The sequence below is a fragment of the Adiantum capillus-veneris genome, chromosome 29, assembly GCF_014529385.1.
Source record: "Adiantum capillus-veneris isolate H3 chromosome 29, ASM1452938v2, whole genome shotgun sequence".
NCBI lineage: Eukaryota > Viridiplantae > Streptophyta > Polypodiopsida > Polypodiales > Pteridaceae > Adiantum > Adiantum capillus-veneris.
The window spans coordinates 97,164,577-97,183,754 of NC_140959.1; the positions used below are offsets into that span (position 1 = coordinate 97,164,577).

General features: G+C 42.4%; 1 non-coding gene across 1 annotated transcript; it reads left to right on the forward strand.

The window, feature by feature from the left end:
* The first annotated feature begins 1,060 nt into the window (after positions 1 to 1,060).
* On the forward strand, positions 1,061 to 1,222 carry LOC147419635 (U1 spliceosomal RNA). The gene has a single exon (XR_015187208.1). It is a non-coding gene; the product is annotated as a U1 spliceosomal RNA (small nuclear RNA).
* The last annotated feature ends 17,956 nt before the right edge of the window (positions 1,223 to 19,178 follow it).

Sequence of the window (19,178 nt, forward strand, 5' to 3'; positions counted from 1 at the left end):
AGTCACCCACACATGTTATAGTCTGTGTCTTGTCTTGCCTTGTTTAAGGGTGGATCTCACCAAAGTGCACTCATACACACAACGCTAATTTGAGAGAGTGCTTAAGAATTATAGAGTTGTAAACACGCTCTGTCTTTGCAGATAGAAATCAAGCTAAATGCGCACAAAACTATAGAAATCAAGCTAAGAGTTGGCCTAGAAATGCACCGAAGTGGTACGAAATTACTCCATGGATATGTGAAATTGGGCATTAAGTGAGAACCCCTCCTTCCAAATCCATTCATGTGGGTAGTGGCATCAGTGTGGTACATATCCCAACGCTAAGGCATCAAAGAAGAGATTGTCAAGGTGAATAGAGTTAAAGCTAATGTGCAATCCGTGGGGATTTCAAATCACAATCGGAGTGGGTTTTTTTTTTTTGTTGATAAGCTAGTAAATGACTTGCTGGTTTGGTCGAGAGTTCTGGGTAATAAATCAATTTGGAATGTTGATGATTATTTGACCTCATCGGACATTCTTGTGGAGTACTCCTATAGAAGCTGACACAAACAATTGGTGTCATTTGAACGAGGGGGAGGTTGATGGCCTCATGGTTAGTTATGATGGGAACCATAGGGCAGTAGGGACCTGATGGTTTTGCTATTAAAATTAAAGAATGATTTGGAAATGTTTTGAATTGTCAAATTGAACTTTCAAAGACTAATGTGACAGAGTGAGCTCGTGTCATCTATATCATGTGTGGGTGGCTAATGACAGTTGCTTTCCAAACTATGTTCTAATGTATTATTTAGTGCTGACAGTTGTCCCACTTATGGTACCATGGTGTTTGGTGTGCCGCTCTGTGATCCCTTTGGCTCGACGACTACTCCTACTTTTTCCACAACTGGTTGCTATTTATCTCCTTGTGACTGAAAAAGAAGGTGTAGCCTTTACATGAACCCGGAGGTGAGCGGACTGTGTTCCTTCCAGTGGACAAATTTTTGTGGGGCTGATTTGCCCCATAAGCAATGCTGGCAAGGGGCATAGGTATAAGACTGGACGTGGGTTGCAAGGGGAAGGAACCCTTGCCTGGGCGGGGTCAATATGTAATCATTAAGGTCGATGGCCTAGGGTCGGCCTCTCAATTGCACTACGGATGGGCCACACCATAGCACCTCCCCTCTGAGGGGTAGTGCACGTCATAATTTGTGGCAGCGGGGGCTCGCGTTCGCGCGGCCCCCGTTAAAATCTTCATCACTTAATAACACACTGAAGATGATGGTGCGGTCCCGTTGCTGCAGGATGTGGTTCTTTGGGCTTCAAGGTCTCCATAGTCATGCCACCCCTCTGCTTCGGGTTCCCTCCGCTCTGGTTGCAGCTCCTGGAATCATGAGTTTCCTGCTCCTCTTAGTCAAGCAGCAGGATCGATCTCTGCCGTGGAGTAAGGGAGCCATCACAACATCCCACATGTATGATGAGCTCTGCTTGCATCGTGCATTGCTATTTCCAGCAAGTTGTGCCAGGATGGTGCTTGTTCATCATGAGGAGATATATATTTTGGAGCTCATGAGTTGGAGCGCGACAACCAAATGCCACAAATCTGCTCCCTGAAAAAGGGATGGATGCGGAAATCCTCCTCCCACGGGTCTCTGGGAATCAAGGCACTTCGGGGCGTGATCTTGGAAGCACAGTGCATCGCCACATAGTCCACCCATAGCAGAGGTCCAAAAAATCGAGCAAGCGCCCACTCTGATAGCAAAAGCTCCCTAAGGAGTTTGGAATGCATGCAAAAGGATGGGATATGCTAAGGAGCCCCTCAAACAAGAGCCACATCCCGGGCATCCTGCTCTACCTGAGAAATTTTGATTAATCATATTTGGAATACTTTAAAGTAGTATGCAGTACCAGACTTTTTTATATCCTACTGCTAGACAATAGTAAGCATATTAGCTTAGGGGAGACAATCAGGTCTTATCAACAATTTTGCAATACATTATACAATCCTGCGCATTTCCTGCATTTAGCATTATGAAGCGTGCACCCCACACAATTCCACCCCTACCCATCACCAAGGAAATCATTGATCGTCTTACTTTCAAGCAAGAGAGATTTTCTCAACAAAAGCTTTCATGCGTGGCCAATAGAAGTACTTGCTTACCAAGGACAAAGTTCTGTGTATGCCAAGATGTCTTGCACTACATGCAATCAGACACTAACACCCGGGGTAATTGACTCCTCAACTATCTCACCAACTTTCGAGTTGCAACAACTGATTTTGATCTATGTTTTCACTTGATTAGCCTTTGAATAAGAGGCCCTACAAGACGATTTACTCTCTGGTCAAGGATCAACCAGGTTTTGAAACGGTCCACCAGACCCAAAAGATCATGCAGAGTGCTTCTTGGTGAGAAGAGTTTTGGAGTCCTCATGTATTTTTAGATATACCCACATGCTTGCTTGCAACCCTTGAGCATAGCACTCTTGGTGAGAAGAGTTTTGGAGTCCTCATGTATTTTTAGATATACCCACATGCTTGCTTGCAACCCTTGAGACTGCCTATGCTCGTAGGCAAAAAAGCTTGCATGATCCTATGTAGCCTTTAGGACTCATAATCAGACATAAGCATGTATAGTCTATCACCTCTACCCGTATGTGTAGAATTGCTATGAGACAATTCAACTTCAAGAGATACGCGTTGGAAAGGGGGGGAAGGGTCGATACACAAACAATTGCCTCTCAATAGCCCAAGGTACTCATGACACCCCACTCCTCTCAAATTCACCTTCAAACTTGCACAATTTCAATCACAAACAACTGGCACAACGTTACAACATACATGAGCTCTTGGAGAATCCACAACCACCGTACCAAAACTGCTTCGGTTATGCACACCGCACACAAGCAAAACGTTGCATGAGCTCCTAAGAGATGCTCGCCCCTTGTGACGTTCCAGATGAGTGCACGACCCAGGTTACATAACCTGTTTGTCCGGGCCCATGAATTGCATGTGGGACTCTTGTCGTACCATGTGGTAGTCCCTGGATGACTAACCCTCGAGCCTCCTCAAACTCCTCAAAACAAATTTAAAAAAAACCTTTTTTTTTTTGGTCCTCTTTCCACTAATTGCCATCCTCAACACATAGATCCAATTGTCAAGCCTTCAAAACCAAGTGAAACTCCCGGTTCATGGCTCCAGCATGTGCAGACCCCGCCTCCTTATGACCATGCCGGGCACTCCAACCACTGTGACAAAGACTCAATAAAACCATCCAGTATCGCTTCACCATCAATTGCACCAAACCTCTCCGCCCTTTAACTTTGCAACTGTGAGCCTAATGGACAAGCTGTAAACTCCCATGACCTTCACTTGCCACATATAACTCATAAAAATCTTAGCAAGACTCAAAATCCTCAAATGACACGTCGGTCAAGGCGACCAATCTGGCACAGAATTGGCCCCAGGTGAAAGTTCAACAAAGACTCCAATCTTTGATCTAAAAAAACAAAAATGTTCCACATGATGATCTCTTCACATCTATCTACTTAAACTACCTCTGACCACGTGTCTCCACCTGCGCTGTCAGTTGTTGGGAATATACAAACTGCTTCAGCTTCGAACATCCATATCTTTCATCCTCTAGCTCCGTTTTATGAGCTGTTTGGACCACTTTTTAGACCATACTAAGGGCGACCTATGGCACTCTTATTTTTTCACTTTCAACACTTCAAAGATGCACCTCTGACAGGCACCATAACAGAGCATTCTGGCACTGAAAACCACATATAGCATACATAACCGCTTCTCCTTGCTTGCTCTTGATCTTCACAGCTGCTCCATCACTTTGGTAAGCCTTAGAGAGCCCGCACAACCCTGCTTTGGACTCTTTGTAGCACCAACTAGCTTTGGCTACACCATCGTCACATGCCTTGAATTGTCAACTATGTGTTTTATCTATCCACCAACAGTCTGAAGATGCTCCAAGGATGACATGCATGACTAGATTTCCAATCATGATAAAACCATTTGCTGGAATAAAAAGGCAGACCCGTTCCACGATGACTGTCAAATGCCTCATGAAAAACTATCGAGCTAATGCAAGTATTCCACAAAACGTTAAGCTTATGCGTGCCTCTTCACTATGGTCCTAGTAGGTATGCATCTTACCATGGGTATCAAGTGACGATCAACCCTTACGGCATCTTGACCTTATTAAAAACTCCAGAGTAGGGCTACTCCACTTTCCATCAAGAATTTGCAATAGATTAAAGAACCCTACACATTTCTTACATTGAGCATGATGAAGCGCGTACTACACACGATCCTACACATAGCTCTTAACAAAAGCTTTCATGTGTGGCCAATGGACGTACCTACTTACCAAGACCAAAGTTCTCTATAAGCCAAGGTGTCTTGCATTACGTGCAATAGGGTAATCAAAGTAAATTGCACAACAATTAGCCAAATCTATAAGGCACACACACTTTTCCTTGCTTGAAAGTAAGAACATCAGTGATTTCCTTGGTGATGAATCGGGGAATTGACTCCTCAAGTGGAACATATCCAGTAGTACATGTCAAGTTAGAAAGTTCCTTAAGCGGAATAACGTATTCATCTTGCCCCAAACAGTCCTTTGAATGGCTATCGTGGAACACTTGATGAATGTTAAGTTGTGAGGGTAGCTCTACCTTATGGGACTCCGCACTTATCTTCAATAGGTTTTGGAAACACAATACCCGAAAGATAATGCAGAGTACTTCTTGGTGGGAAGAGTTTTGAAGAACTTGGATATATCCACATGCCTGCTTGTAGCCCTCGAGACTACAAATATTGATGTCACAACTCCCGTCTCAGTTGAGTTAAGGAGATTCTTGTTAGAGTGGGGTTCTCAAGGTTTTTGCTTTGTCCATGGCCATATAGCCTTCTACAGGCCTGGTGGATTTTTCTCTTGCCTTTCGGGTGCTTCCAAATGCTCTCTCCACATTTTCCCACCTTTCCTTCTATTTATTAGGTCATGGGGACTGATGTGTGGGCTGGGCATCTAGCCTATGGCACTATAGAGGGGGCATGAGGGTACCACTTAGGTGCAGTGTGAAGCCTAGTAGGGCACCCTAGTGGGTAGCCCTAGGTCACATCAGTAGCGAGCTATGCGGAGGCTAGAGGGGGGACGGATCTACGTTTTTGCAGATCCCTCCCTAGCCTTTCTTGTAGACTTCATCTGCGATTTTGCGTGGCTCTTCCGAGCAGCCTACATTAGGGGCAATTTGGACTCTCAAAGGAGGTTTGACTTTTCCTCTCTTGTCCAAAGTGGGAAACCTGATGAAGTACATAAACACTTTGTCAAAACCCTATCAACCAGCATATCATTGGAAAGATCTTGGAAAGTAGGTTCTAAATCCCGAAACTCTGACAAATTTGGAGTTGATTTGTAGAAGTTATGGCCTCCCCATTGAAGCTGAAATGTGGGGAGAGATTTCATTTGTAAGACGGAGTTGTCACATCAGAAAATGGAATCTTCTAGAATATAAAGAATTTGATGGCATACTATATATCAATGGATAGATCTAGAGGAGTACATTCTAAATCCAAAAGGTCCGACAAGTTTTGATTTCATTTGTAAAAATTTTACTGTGCGCCCGTTTTGGACAAGAGAGAGAAAGTCAGTCCTTACAGGGTCCCTTTGAGAGTCCAAAATTTTCCTAATGAAGGCTTTCCCTTGTGGCAATTTCCCCTCTTAAGACTGTAGTATCCTAACGATCTCAAATGTAGGGCACTCGCCGAACGGTGGTGCATTTTTCCTCTCAGGATAGCAACATCCTAGCGCTCGTAGATGGAAGGCACTCACCCAATGGTGGTTCCATGTAGAGCAAAGACTTCATGACACATCGAGAGAAAAATCACATGATTGCCTTGGTGTATTCGTCTTTCTCTTTTCTCCATAAATCTAGCTAGCTCCTAGTAGGAGGTGAATCTTGTTATGTCAGGATGCTTGGGGGTTGTTTTTGATCATGAGACCGAGTCAATGATCTTGTGTGGAAGAGCAGATCGTAGTAGTAGCAGCAATTGTGTGCATCGAGGGTCTATCCATAGAGGGCATAATATAGATCTATGTTGGACCACCCTTGTCCACTTGTGTATGCAGCTTTGTATCAAGATGGAGAGCCTTTTCCAAATCTCTCTCTCTCTCTCTCTCTCTCTCTCTCTCTCTCTGTGTGTGTGTGTCTCTCTCTCTCTCTCTCTCTCTCTCTCTCTCATTTTTCGTTGTCTGTCTCTTTCTAGTTAAATGAGCTCTCTTCTCCACAATTGCCTTGTATATGAATGTAGCGTTGTAGGTGTTCTCTCTAGTGTCACAAGATGTTTTTGGAGTTGAGCTAGACTGGAGGCATGTTGTCCACTAAATCTGAGGCCCAGTCCATGTCTCCATTGCATCTTTTGCTACCTCTTTTGACATGGTATCAATCTCGACCACCTTGGATGTTCGGTGTAGGCTGATCCGGTGCCTTATTGAACTTGATTGATTGAGAGAGAGAGAGAGAGAGAGAGAGAGAGAGAGAGAGAGAGAGAGAGAGAGAGAGAGAGAGAGAGAGAGAGAGAGAGAGAGAGAGAGAGAGAGAGAGAGAGAGAGAGAGAGAGAGAGAGAGAGAGAGAGAGAAATATTACTGTGTTTTTCTGCATTTTCTCCAATTTGGGGTTGATATGGGTATGTTTAAGCTATGGACCCTCATCTACATTTTTCCCATCTTCTACTCATGTCAACTCCGACCTCTCTTCACCGAGGGGAGGCCCATGGAGGATTCAAGATGTGGAGCATTCGTGGATTGCTTTAGTTTTTCATGATGGGAGATTTGTTGCCGTTTGTTATGGGGTGGGTTCCTATGATTTTGTTTTCTTTGAGGAGATATATTGTCTTATTTGCCGTGTCTTCCGTAATCACACTTCTTACCTTGGATCTATTGGCAACAAAGTTATCCCTATGGAGGCTTTATGTAGGCTGACTTGGATTCCCAACCTTGTCTTGCACAAGTACATGTGGAGTTTTACTCAGTTACATCTACAGGTTGATGACTCAGCTACATATGCAAGTTGATGACTCAGTTATATCTTTGTACTAGGTTGAGGATTTTTGAGTTTGTGCCACCTTTACACCTTTGTTGGGGTGTTGACTACTATCTCCATGTTCTCTGTTTAGCGACGGTAGTGTGGATCTAAAGATTTGGTCCCTCCTATGCCCTTTTCTGAGCTTGTCAGTACTACTTGACGAACATGTTTGCAATCTCTTGTGGGCAGTATTCTTGATATCCGCCAACATAGATTTGTCAAGATCTAGATGACAAGTTTGCACACTGTGTTAGTAGTTAGTGGGGACATCTAGCCTACTTCTAGAGTAAGCAACATGTGGAGGCTTCTCTCGTGCATCCCTTTAAAGAGCTCCACCCTTGGGGCAGCCCATTTTGATTTTCAAGGGCATATTGCAAGTCCCCTAGGAGATTCCAAGTTTTGATGGAGACTTCAAGCAAGAAAGTTACAACAAGAGGAGTAAATGTGCTCTTCCAAATCTGTATGGAGTTTGACATATTGTATCAAATTGTCCCTACAAGTTTTATCTTGACAGATGCCGAGGAGTGGCCTACATATGGTTTGATCTTAGGAAGTTTTCTTGAGCAGCTAGGGCTTGTGGGACACGATGGTTTATTTGAAAAACATAACCCTCAGGTGATGACCTTTGTAGTCTTTCATTCTAAGAAGATCAATTTCACCGATGGTGTGATCCTCTTTGGGTCTTGAGTTTATGAGACTTAGGTTTTTCAATTTAATTACAAAGGAAGTGGTTATATTCTTGGTTATCTTAGATTTCTTTCTGGTGGCACTTATTCTCTTTTTCCATGATTGAAGAGAAGGAGGAATTCTTATCTTTAAAAGGGGGACTCGCGGCTTCAACTGGAGCTTCTAGCTTTGGAGCTTCCCTGGTTGCTCTATTCTGATGTAGGGTTGTGTTAGCAGCAAGCTAACTCGGATACCATTTTTCGGAGCTCTCATTGTAAAAACACTTATTATTTTAATTCGAGAATATTATAACTTCTATTTTTTGGATAAACTTTGTAATAGATGAGCCGGCGCTACAAGCTTCCAGATTGTATCATCTTGTCATTACCCATCTTTAGTTAGAGCTCTTAGATTAATAGTTTTGACCACCAAAAACCTTGGCTAAGGTATAAAAGCCAATTTTTGTAAGTTAATTAAAAGTTTTGGATAATGAAATACAGAACGTGAGCTAACGGCACTCACTTCTCTCCTTCTCGCGCTTCCTACTCCCTCCCCGGTTGTCACATTGCAGTTGTGTTTGTTGCATTGCAATCGCAGGTAAGAGCTCTACGCATTGACGTAAACACTTCACGGTATTTCGTAGCTTTTGGCTTCGTCGACTTGCAGCCTAATTTCATCATAAGTAGGAATTTGTACTTCAAAATAAAAAACTAAGCATAGGCGGGGTATTGGGACATCATTGCTAAGCATTTAGGTGCATTCTGGGTCGAAAATGACTAGGTCAAAAATCCACTGCTATTAATAATCGCGATTTTGGCACTTGATCTAAAGTGGAATTTGAGACCATAAGCATGTGTGCTTAGGTCTTATAAACATGTCCTAGAAATTTCCTTACGTTTGGATGTCATTTGATGCTGTAATGGATGTGCTTTGTTTGCCGATGAGCGATTGGCTTTTGGTGATTTCAGTCACTTGAGTGTAGCTTGAGTTAGATGCGAGTTATTTGTTGTTTTTTGAGAGATTGAAAACCTCTTGTAGCCTCTATGCACTAGTCGAGTTACCTTCGTCCCATAGACTGATAATTTAATCGCGGTTCTCGCTAAATCTGCAATAAGATAAGAGTGAGGTTAGACACCCGTCCCACATTTGGCACCGTTGCCGGGGATCGAAGAGACCTAAACTAAGGAAAAACACGAGCGTCTTGTGAAGTTATTTTTTAACTTCCTCTAGGATCTCCTAGAGTAAAAACTTTCTTTTAGAAACCGCATAGCTTAAAATTTTCGTCTTTTGTTGTGTAGGGTAGCTAATCGTACTTGTCGAGTGCCTTTAGGATTGTAAGATTGTAGAACTAAATTGGATTTTGAGAATGATTGATAGACGGAACAAGTCTTAAGATCAATGCTCAAAAAATCATAAAAAACAAGAAAATGAGTGTTTGTGGACACTTTCCACAACGCCATTGCATGAGAACCTAGGAGTAGGGTAAGTAGGATCCGAGGTGGATTTCAGAACATTGCTCTCTCCGAAAGAATCATTGTGAGTTGTTATTTGAAGTTGCAGAAATTCAGGTCTACGGCTAGAAAGAGCACGAAAAGACTCCAAATCACTCAATCCGACTGGAGAGTATGCTTAAAAGTTGTATGAACCAGTGGGTAAGTTCAATCACACATTGAGGTCAAAATTTCAAGAGTTTGCAAAAACTCAGATTATTTACTTTTCTTGACGTTTTAGGCCAAATTAAGTTTTGACTTGATTCAGAGGCTTAAAATAACTCATGAAAAGACTATCCATTGAAAAAGTGCAAAAAACTGTTCATTTTGAGCATAAAGTAAATAATCGCAATTATTTACTTTTAGCTCAAAATTGACCAACGTTGATATTAGTGACTCATTGCATGTGTACAAACAACTTTTGTTAAAGCAAAAAGGATTTGGATCACCAAACTGGCAAAAAACTAAAGTTTGTACTAACTTTCTGAAATTTGAGTATAAATTGGAGGAAAAATTGTCCAAACTCAATGAAATTTGATTCATAGGCTTATATTGATGATAGACATGTGTACATGCTCACTTGACCAAAAAGATGCAAAAGTTGTCAGTAGTAAATAATCACGTTTATTTATATCTGTCCCATTTTTCAACTTTTTTGACTAAGTTAACATACCACTAGTTTTACCATGTTGTAAGAAGCCTACAAACCAAATTTGGTAAGATTTGGATCATTGGATTGAAAATTGTAACCAAAATTGCAAAGTCAGTCTGTGGACACAAAACTGATGACCATTTGATAAAAAATAATCCAACCTTGATGAAACTTGGCTAGAGACCTTAAGTTGAAGTGTTTTGGGACAAAAACTTGCAGAAAAATAGCTAGAGTAAATAATCGTGATTATTTACATTTGCTTCAAAAATCGACAATCTTGCACATTTGAGCATACCACAAGGTCAAGCATACCAAGTAGACCACACAAATCAATTTTGGTAAAATTTGGATCACAAAAGTAAGACTTAAGCAGATTCTTGAAAACCGAGTTTGCGGACACGAAACAATTGATAAACTTGAACAAATTTTGTCCAAATTTAGTGAAACTTGTCCAATGACCTTAACATGTTGTACACTTGGCAAATGAAGCCAAAAAGTACAAAAAACTGACAAAAGTAATGTTACCATATACATGTGGTAGTGATGTGTGTGAACACACTAGGACCGTCGGGGCATTTTTTCCCTCTTTATGAGGTTTTTCTCCCCGTGCATTGTATATACGCCCATCACTCTAGGGCTATCTATCTTTCCATTGCACACTAAGTAACACACTCTCTATTGTGTGCCTTGAGCTTCCTTCATCTTCTCCAAGCAGTGTGCATTTCTCTGCAACCCTGATTCCAACAATTGGTATCAAAGTAGGTTACGTCCTCTCAGGCTTAGTCGCCAGCTGCTCCAGCACACGCCTACTCACTTTCTCCGATTACAGTGAGGTTTGGCGAGCATTCGCAGGTCAACAAATATTACGGGGGTGTCTCAGATTTTTGATTCGGGCTCATTTCGGCCTTCGTTTCCACCATAGGTAGGTCTGCACAGGCAATTTTATCATTTTGTTCAGAATTTTTATCAATGTCGTTTTCTGCATAACAGGGGCCTTACGGTCTTCTACATTTGTGCTATATAACACGTGTTGTTCCCGCTCTGTTTCTCGTATTTTCGGGCATTTTTCACATTAGGTGCAACATTTACCATGGCTGACAACAACACAGATGTCTTCAAGATGTTTGCTGCTGAGGACAGGTTGGATGGGGACAATTACCCTATGTGGGCTTATATGATGCAACACATTCTAGTGTCAAAGGGCGTCTGAAATATTGTGCAGGGCATTGATGTACGTCCTGGTTTTGAAGATGTAGGCGATGTTGAGGATGTTGCAGGTCTTGCTGCTATTAGAGTTGTTTTGCCTACGGAAGAACAAGCTTGTTGGGATGTAAAGGATGCACAGGCTCATGCATTGATTGCGTTGTCTGTGAAGCGCACCATTGTTCCTCACATCCGTTCAGCAAAATCTGCAAAACAGGCTTGGGATATTCTAGCAGGTCTTTATGCAAGCCGCAATGAGGCTAAAATTGCTTTGCTGCGTAAAGAGTTGGAGTCGAAGATTATGCATGAGGAAGATGATATGGACACTTTCCTTGCTAGTGTCAAGGATATCAATGAGTAACTTATTTCTGCAGGTGAAGTCATTTCAGACAGTTCCCTTGTGCAGATTGTTCTTGATGCCTTACCAGATTCTTACCAGACTTTTGCTGGTACTTGGAGACTTATGACCCAAGGAAATCCAAAACTTGTCAAGTTTGATGCATTATGCACATTTTTGTTGCAAGAGTCACTTTCCAGAAAAAATAGGACTAGACAACGTGCAGTTGAACAGGCTTATATTGCTTCTCAAAGAAAGGGTGGTAATAGCAATGCAGCCACTTCTTATGGTTCTGCTGCGAGTGGCAAAACTTCTGTTCCTAATGCTTCTGCTGGCAGCACTTTGTTTGGCAATTCTGGTGATAAGGGCAAAAAGAATATGCGTTGCCATTATTGTAAAGCGAATGATCACTTGATCAAGCAGTATCCTAAGTTGAAGGCCAAAGAGGCTAAGAAGAAAGAGGGTGGTTCCACTGCAAATGCTGGTTCCACTACAAATGCAGCCATTGTTGAGTCTTCTGTGAAAGGAGACTGTTATGCTGATGTCGATGCATAATGGGCTTTTAGCACAGAGTGCACTTACAATCCTGCTGTCCATGATGCATGCTTGTCAGTTGCCGCAGATTCACATGTGTGGTAGTTCGACAGTGGTGCTACAAAGCACATTACCTCGCATTGTGAATTGTTACCTCTCTTGAGTCTGTCCCTCATGGGAATTCAGTCACTTGTGCCAACAATGCCTCTTATCCGGTTTAGGGAGTTGGAAAGATTGTGCTTACTGCTGCTAATGGCAGTTCTTTCACACTTGTTGATGCACTTTTTGTACCTGGGATCAAGAAGAATATTTTGTCTGTATCTGCACTTGCTAGACTTGGACTTGTAGTCAAATTTGTGGATGACAGATGTACAGTTCATGATCTCAGTTTTGGTGATGAAATTGTTGCATCTAGGCTTTTGTGCTGTGGGTTGTATAAGCTCACTTTGTATGACAAGTGTGGACAAAATTTTACAAATGCAGTTGCAGATTCAAGGGCTATTTCAGATGCAAAACTTTGGCGTGCACATTTTGGTCATCTGAATTTTGCCAGTTTGCTGCGTTTGCAGAAATCTGATATGGTTGCTTCTTTGCCGCCTCTTGAAGCACCTGTCAAACATATTTGTGAAGGCTGTATTTTGGGTAAGATGCAACGTTCTAAATTTCCAAAGGATGGTTCAGTTCGGGCCACATGCAGGTTGCAGCTTGTGCATAGTGATGTTTGTGGGCCCATGCAAACTCCGTCCTTGGGCAATTACCTGTACTTCGTGACTTTCATTGATGATTACTCCAGGCATGCATGGGTATTTCCGCTTAAAGCGAAGTCCCAAGTTTTTATGTGCTTCAAACAATTGCTGGCTATGGTTGAAAATGTCTCGAAATGTACTATGGGCACCCTCCATTCCGATCAAGGGGGGGAGTATATGTCTCATGAATTCAATGCATTTCTAGCTAGTCATGGGATAAAACACCAATGTACAGTGCCTTATACACCTCAGCAAAATGGTGTTGCTGAGAAGAAAAATAGGTCACTCACAAAAATGGCACGATGTATGGTCAAAAGTCAAGCTTTGCCGCATTCTTTTTGGCTTGAAGCCATCATGTATGCCACTTATGTACTAAACATGTGTGCTACAAAAGCTTTGCAGTCTATTTCTCCATATGAAGCATGGCATGATAGAAAGCCTTCTATTGAGCACATGCGTGTTTTTGGCTGTTTGGCATATGCTTTGGTGCCATAAACACAGCGCAGAAAATTGGATGATAAGGCTATAAAATGTATTTTTGTTGGTTATAGTGCTGAAAGCAAAGGTTACAGGTTGTATCATCCGCAAACAAAACGTATTCTGGTTTCACGGGATGTAGTGTTTGTGGAAGATTCTGTTCAGCCCTTGCTGTCATGTACTAGAGACACTAATGTAAGCTCACAAGACATTTATGACACTTTGTTACTTTTTTTCGGTGGTGGAAATACGAATGTAAGTTACAATGAGGCAAATGTACAGCCTATGGGGGTTTCTGAAAATGTTATAGATCATCCTATTACTGATGCAGATGTACATGATATACTTGATGAGGAAAGGGCTGAAAATGAGCAGGCTAGAGGTATGCCAAAATGGCTGGTGCACACTTTGCCTGACAGTAAATTGGATGCACCTTGTCTAGTCGTAGTCATTCAGGATCTGGCCATGCATCTTATGCATCAGATTGGTATGCTTTGGCTATGTCTAGCTTACATGATGTTGAGGAGGCTCTGTCTTTTGATAAAGCACAAAATTCAAAAACTTGGATGGCTGCCATGCAATCAGAATATGATGCACTTATAGAAAATGACACATGGACTTTATGTGATTTGCCTCCTGGAAAAAAGGCCATTGGTACGAAGTGGGTTTACAAGTTGAAACGCAAGTCGGATGGTGAGATCAATTGCCATAAGGCTCGACTTGTTGCAAAGGGTTATGCACAGCAAAAAGCCATAGATTATGAAGAGACCTTTGCTCCCACCTGTCGTATGACTACTGTGCGTTTTCTATGTGCATTTGCAGCTCATTTTGGTTGGGGTGTACATCAATCAGACATTGTTACTGCTTTCTTGAATGGTGACATATTTGAGAAAGTTTATGTAATGTAGCCTCACGGTTTTGTCAAGAAAGGACAAGAGGACAAAGTGTGCAAATGTAACAAGGCTTTGTATGGGTTGAAGCAATCTCCTCGTGCTTGGTATCAGAAAGATGACACTCATTTGGTCAAACAAGGCTTTCGTAACAGTCCAACAGAAAGCACATTGTATGTAAAGCATAAGGGTGATGTACTTCTCATTGTGGTTCTTTATGTAGATGATTTGCTGATCACTGAACAAAATGAGAGACATATTGCTGAATTTAAGGCTGATTTGGATGCTACTTTCAAGATGAAAGATTTGGGGTTGTTGCATCATTATTTGGGCATACAGTTTAAGTAGTGTGATGGCGGTATTGCTTTGTGTCAGAAAATTTACATAGAAACATTGCTATGTAAGTTTGGACTTGAGGCTTGCAAACCTATTGCCACTCCCATGTAAATAGGTTTGAAGTTGAGTTTACATGATGCTGGCGATCCTACTGATGTCACTCTTTACCAAATTGCTGTCGGCTGCCTCATTTATGTATGCAACAGGAGGCCAGATATTCAGTTTGCAGTCTCACAGGTCAGCAAATTTATGCATAGCCCAAGGTCTAAGCATTGGGAGGCTGTCAAGAGAATTTTTCGCTACCTTAGTGGCACTTTACATCTTGGCTTGTTTTATCCCAGGGGGGATCATTGCCGCCAGATTTACATGCTTTTTCGGACTCATATTGGGCTGGTTGTTTTGACACGCAAGTGTTCACAAGTGGTTTTTGTTTCATGCTTGGCAGTATATCATGGTTGAGCAAGAAGCAACCTACTGTGGCCACTTCGAGTTGTGAGACTGAGTACAAGGCAGTCTTCACAGCTACGGTTGAGTGTGCATGGCTCAGACACTATTAGGAGTTTTTTGGAAGAAGTGATTGCGCATATGTACATACCCATGCATGGTGCATCGAATAAAGGATTGCCCATTTTCCAGAGCCAGGTGGTTACGTGGGGCCCACATGTGTACAGGTAGGACATCATGTACATAGTACATCGATTTTCATTATCACTAGTACTAGTGTGTTTTTTCTATAATAATGAGGAGTTGGTAGCATGTAAAAATTCTCGAGGAAGCTATCTGCGGGACGATGACATGAGGTAAGCAGGTGTGTCAGATGGAGTCTAGTGGCGTCAGGGTCGAATGGGGTCAATACTTGCACGTGGATAAGTATGGACACAACGTGGGTGTTCTCTTGTGATAATTATGTAAAAAGGTCATCATGAGAATTGTATTTGGGGGCCACTTCACGTGATTGCAAGATGCATTATTGGAAAAAGTTGAGTGCCAGGTGTGCGGATGGATGCAACAGGGTGACAAATATGCACTGCGAGGCCACTTTTTGGCCTATTCTGGGTCCGTTTGAGGTCAACTAAAAGGCCAAAGGTGCCCAAGTAAAAAATCTAAGTGTGGGAACTGAAAAACCTAAGAGAAGACCAAAAAAACATGGAGAGAAAAGGAGGAACAGACGCAGCTGAGTTTTTGCTGTTTTTGGAGCCTGTTTTGGCCATAAACTACTCATTCGAGGTCGTATTTGAGCACTTTGACATTGTAGAATGGGGTTTTGGGCCGTTCCGGACGCGATGGCGCTGTTCATTTTGACAAATTCCTCCTTGTTTTTCTGTTGTTTTGACTGTGTAAGTTTCTCCTATGACCGAAGCGAGACCGAAGCTTTTGCTCCAATTTGTGATTGTATCTGGCATATTTTACCCATATTGTGTGAGCTATTTGCCCCATTTGTGTTGGCCCAAGCTCATTGTATCTAAACATAAAAAATTATCCTCTTTTGAGTTAAGCTTTTTGGGTGTGTGTGTGTGTCTCTCTCTGTGTGTGGAATGCAGAAATGGGTAGTCTCTCTCCTCTCACTCCGTCGGTGTGTTCCTTGTCTCTGCCAAGTGGGTTGTGTAAGCCAAGTGGTGCCCCATAGTGTGTGTGTATTATCCCAAGAGTGTGCGTCAGGTCATTATAGAGGCGTTGTGTGTGTTTCCATCCCGCTCAGATTCTTTTGGTGCCCCCACTAAGGATCTTCTTTGAGTATCTTCAGCTTTGGGATTACAGATTACAGATTACAGATTATAGGTACATGTTGAAGGTTACAGGTACAGGTGATTCACACATGTACAAGTAGCTGAAGTAGAGTGATATACTGGAAGTGGAGTCACTTGCAGTTGTTGTGGCTATGCATCATTTGGCGTCTGTTTGAGCGCATTGTCTGTTGGTATTGTACGTTACTTGTGGAAACTTCCATTGTACGCCTTTGTGGAGCCATACTTGGTTTTATTTGGCAGTCCCAACCATTTTTGAGACTTGGTCTGGAAGATAGTCATTTCTGAGACTTGACTATACGAGGTTTGCATAAGCTTTCGTGAGAGGGTCGATAGCGTGAGGTTTTATTGAGCTGGGGGATTCTCAAATGTGAGATCCTTTCGGTGATACAGGTGATTACAAGAGACAAGGCTCTTTTAATGAGGTCTCGGCAAGTCTAGAGTGATTCTATCACTATTTTTGGAGGATCCATCCTCATCAACAACTATCCACCTTTGACAATCTCTCTTGTAAATTTCTTACCTCTCTCTTCTCTCCCTAATAAGCTTATGTCTAGCCAAAGCTAGACTATTGTAAATATCTCCTATCCTCTACATCCTACCCACATTCTCTTATCTTCTCTCTCTATTGACTCTGGTATTTTAAATAATGAGGAGACAAGATGGGAGCCACAGTCACATGCACCCCATTTTCCTAGTCACCAAAGTGGGACACTCACCTCAAATAGAAATATTGCTAAATCCTCCCCTCCTTCCCTATATAAGGAGGCCATGAGAGCTCAAAACACACACACACACACACACATACACACACACCTATCCATACACACTCTTGTGCTACATGCTTGTAGCATGAACCCTAATCACATAATCACAACACCATCATCATCACCATCACCATGCACAAAAGATGAGCACCACACCTCCACACCACTTGTAATTAAGGGTTGAAGGCACAATTTCAAGAAGAAGAAGGGTGGACACACTCATGATATTCTTCGCCATCAACTCCCATCTCTCCATTATGACTCCTACGATCTTGTCCCCTTCTCATTTTCCTGCCATACGCTACCTATTGTATTCATCTTTTGCAAGCAATCAACACACTCCATCTTGGTGCCATACTTTGTGTCGCTATGGATACATCTCATTGTGAGTATGGTATATGCTTGTTCCTTGCCTTTTTTTTTCTGCTTATGTAAAGGTGTGCGGATTCGCCACCTCTTGTATGATAAGTGAGCACACTCGCAAGTTTCCCCTACCTCATTATCTTCCTTACTAACATGCACGAGTAGCAAGCCCATTCTCACTCATTCACCACTCCTCTCACCTTATTCTCTGACCACCACATTCCACATCTGGGCGTGGATCTTGAAATTGTTTTTCATGGCATGCTTCATTGTGTATATGTATGCGTCCTAGCCGCATATCTTGCTAGGTGGTGCCCCTATTGTGTATCCCCCATGATGAGGCCATTGTGCATAGTCTTGGTGTAGAGGCCATCGGGTCTATTTTTCACTTCTGCCTCTCATTTGGTGGCCCCACTGAGGAGGGCTCTTGACCTTCAGTTTACAAGGATGACATGTTTACTTCTCTTGATGGACGAGTGGCTTTTTGAATTCTCTAATTGGACCACTGAAGAGGAGGAGCTTCAAGAAGGTTTGACTCAAGTCATCAAGACACTCTTGCCAGGGTGTTGTATTGTTAGCATAGAAGAAGTGGTAAGACCCTCTTTCCCTACCCAGATTGTTTACATTTCTCATCATCCCCGCAAGCGTAAAAGCAAGGCACAAGCTGCATCATGCTCACATTGTAGCCAAAAACCGCACCTTCGACATGAGTGCAACCCAAAGTGAAGAAAAGGCCATCATTTTCTCCCTCGACATCCGCACAGGCGTTCTCACAACGGTAGGCTTTCAAGTAGCACCAGGCTTCTCTACATCTACGTCCCCATCTTTGCCACCTATTCCACCTACATCCACAACAAGCCTTCACAACTTGAGGAAGCTACTACGAACACGTGGTCCCTCCCTCTCCCTTGCACCAAAAGATTCAAGGGTTTTCCAGCACCGACAATCACCCCGTCTCCAAAACAAAAGGGTAAATCCTCCAAAGTCTTTCTATACCTCATTCTCATCTCATGAGCCAGGAACTAGAAACAACAGCATGGATTCTACGTCGTCTACCGAGTGAAGTGGCGCAGCTTGTCATCGACAAGGTCTTTGACACAAGTTTTGCTTGGCGGAAAGACAAGACCCTCCACCTTCAAGGGGTGTTGCTTGTGAATCAAGGCTATGATGATGACTTTACAGCTTGCTATGTATCCATCCAACTTGGATTAATACAAGTGGTAAGACTCACCACCTACCTCATCACACCTGTGTATACACTAGATGGCACTCTATCTTGCAGGAAAGTGAAGTTGCTCAAAGAGAGAGAGTTCAAGCTTTTCTAAGAGCTTGCTAGAGGGGCAGTCCTAGAGCTAGAAGACGAAGACAACCTTGTCCTGTGGTACTATAAATTTGACCTTGACTACCAAGAGCTCTACACCTCCGACTATAACCTTCCACCACGAAGGAGAGAGCCTTTTCGAATTATCATGTGATGGACCCAGCGCATCAGCCTTTTGCAAGGAACCAAACTTATGCACCACAACGAATTCAATCAATCAAAGTAATCTTGGACCGCAAGATGTTTTATCAGCAGATCATTACAACCATGTTTGGTAGAGAACGACTGCAAGAGATAAACACCTCTTCTCTACCCTTTATCCTCCCTATGATTAATCATGAAGTGTCTTTTGATGTAGTTATTTTCATCCTTGTATAGTATATTTTCCATCTACCGAGCACCCATGTATTGAATCTCTATTTTTTTTTATTATAAAAGATTTCTAAGTCGAGTTAATTTTCTCACTCTCACAATGGCAAGTGTAGCATTTCCAACCTTTACTGGTAAGGTGGGTGAGGATGCTCCAGACTTTCTAGACAACTTGGAAATAGCATGTGTCATCTCTACGAGAGATGA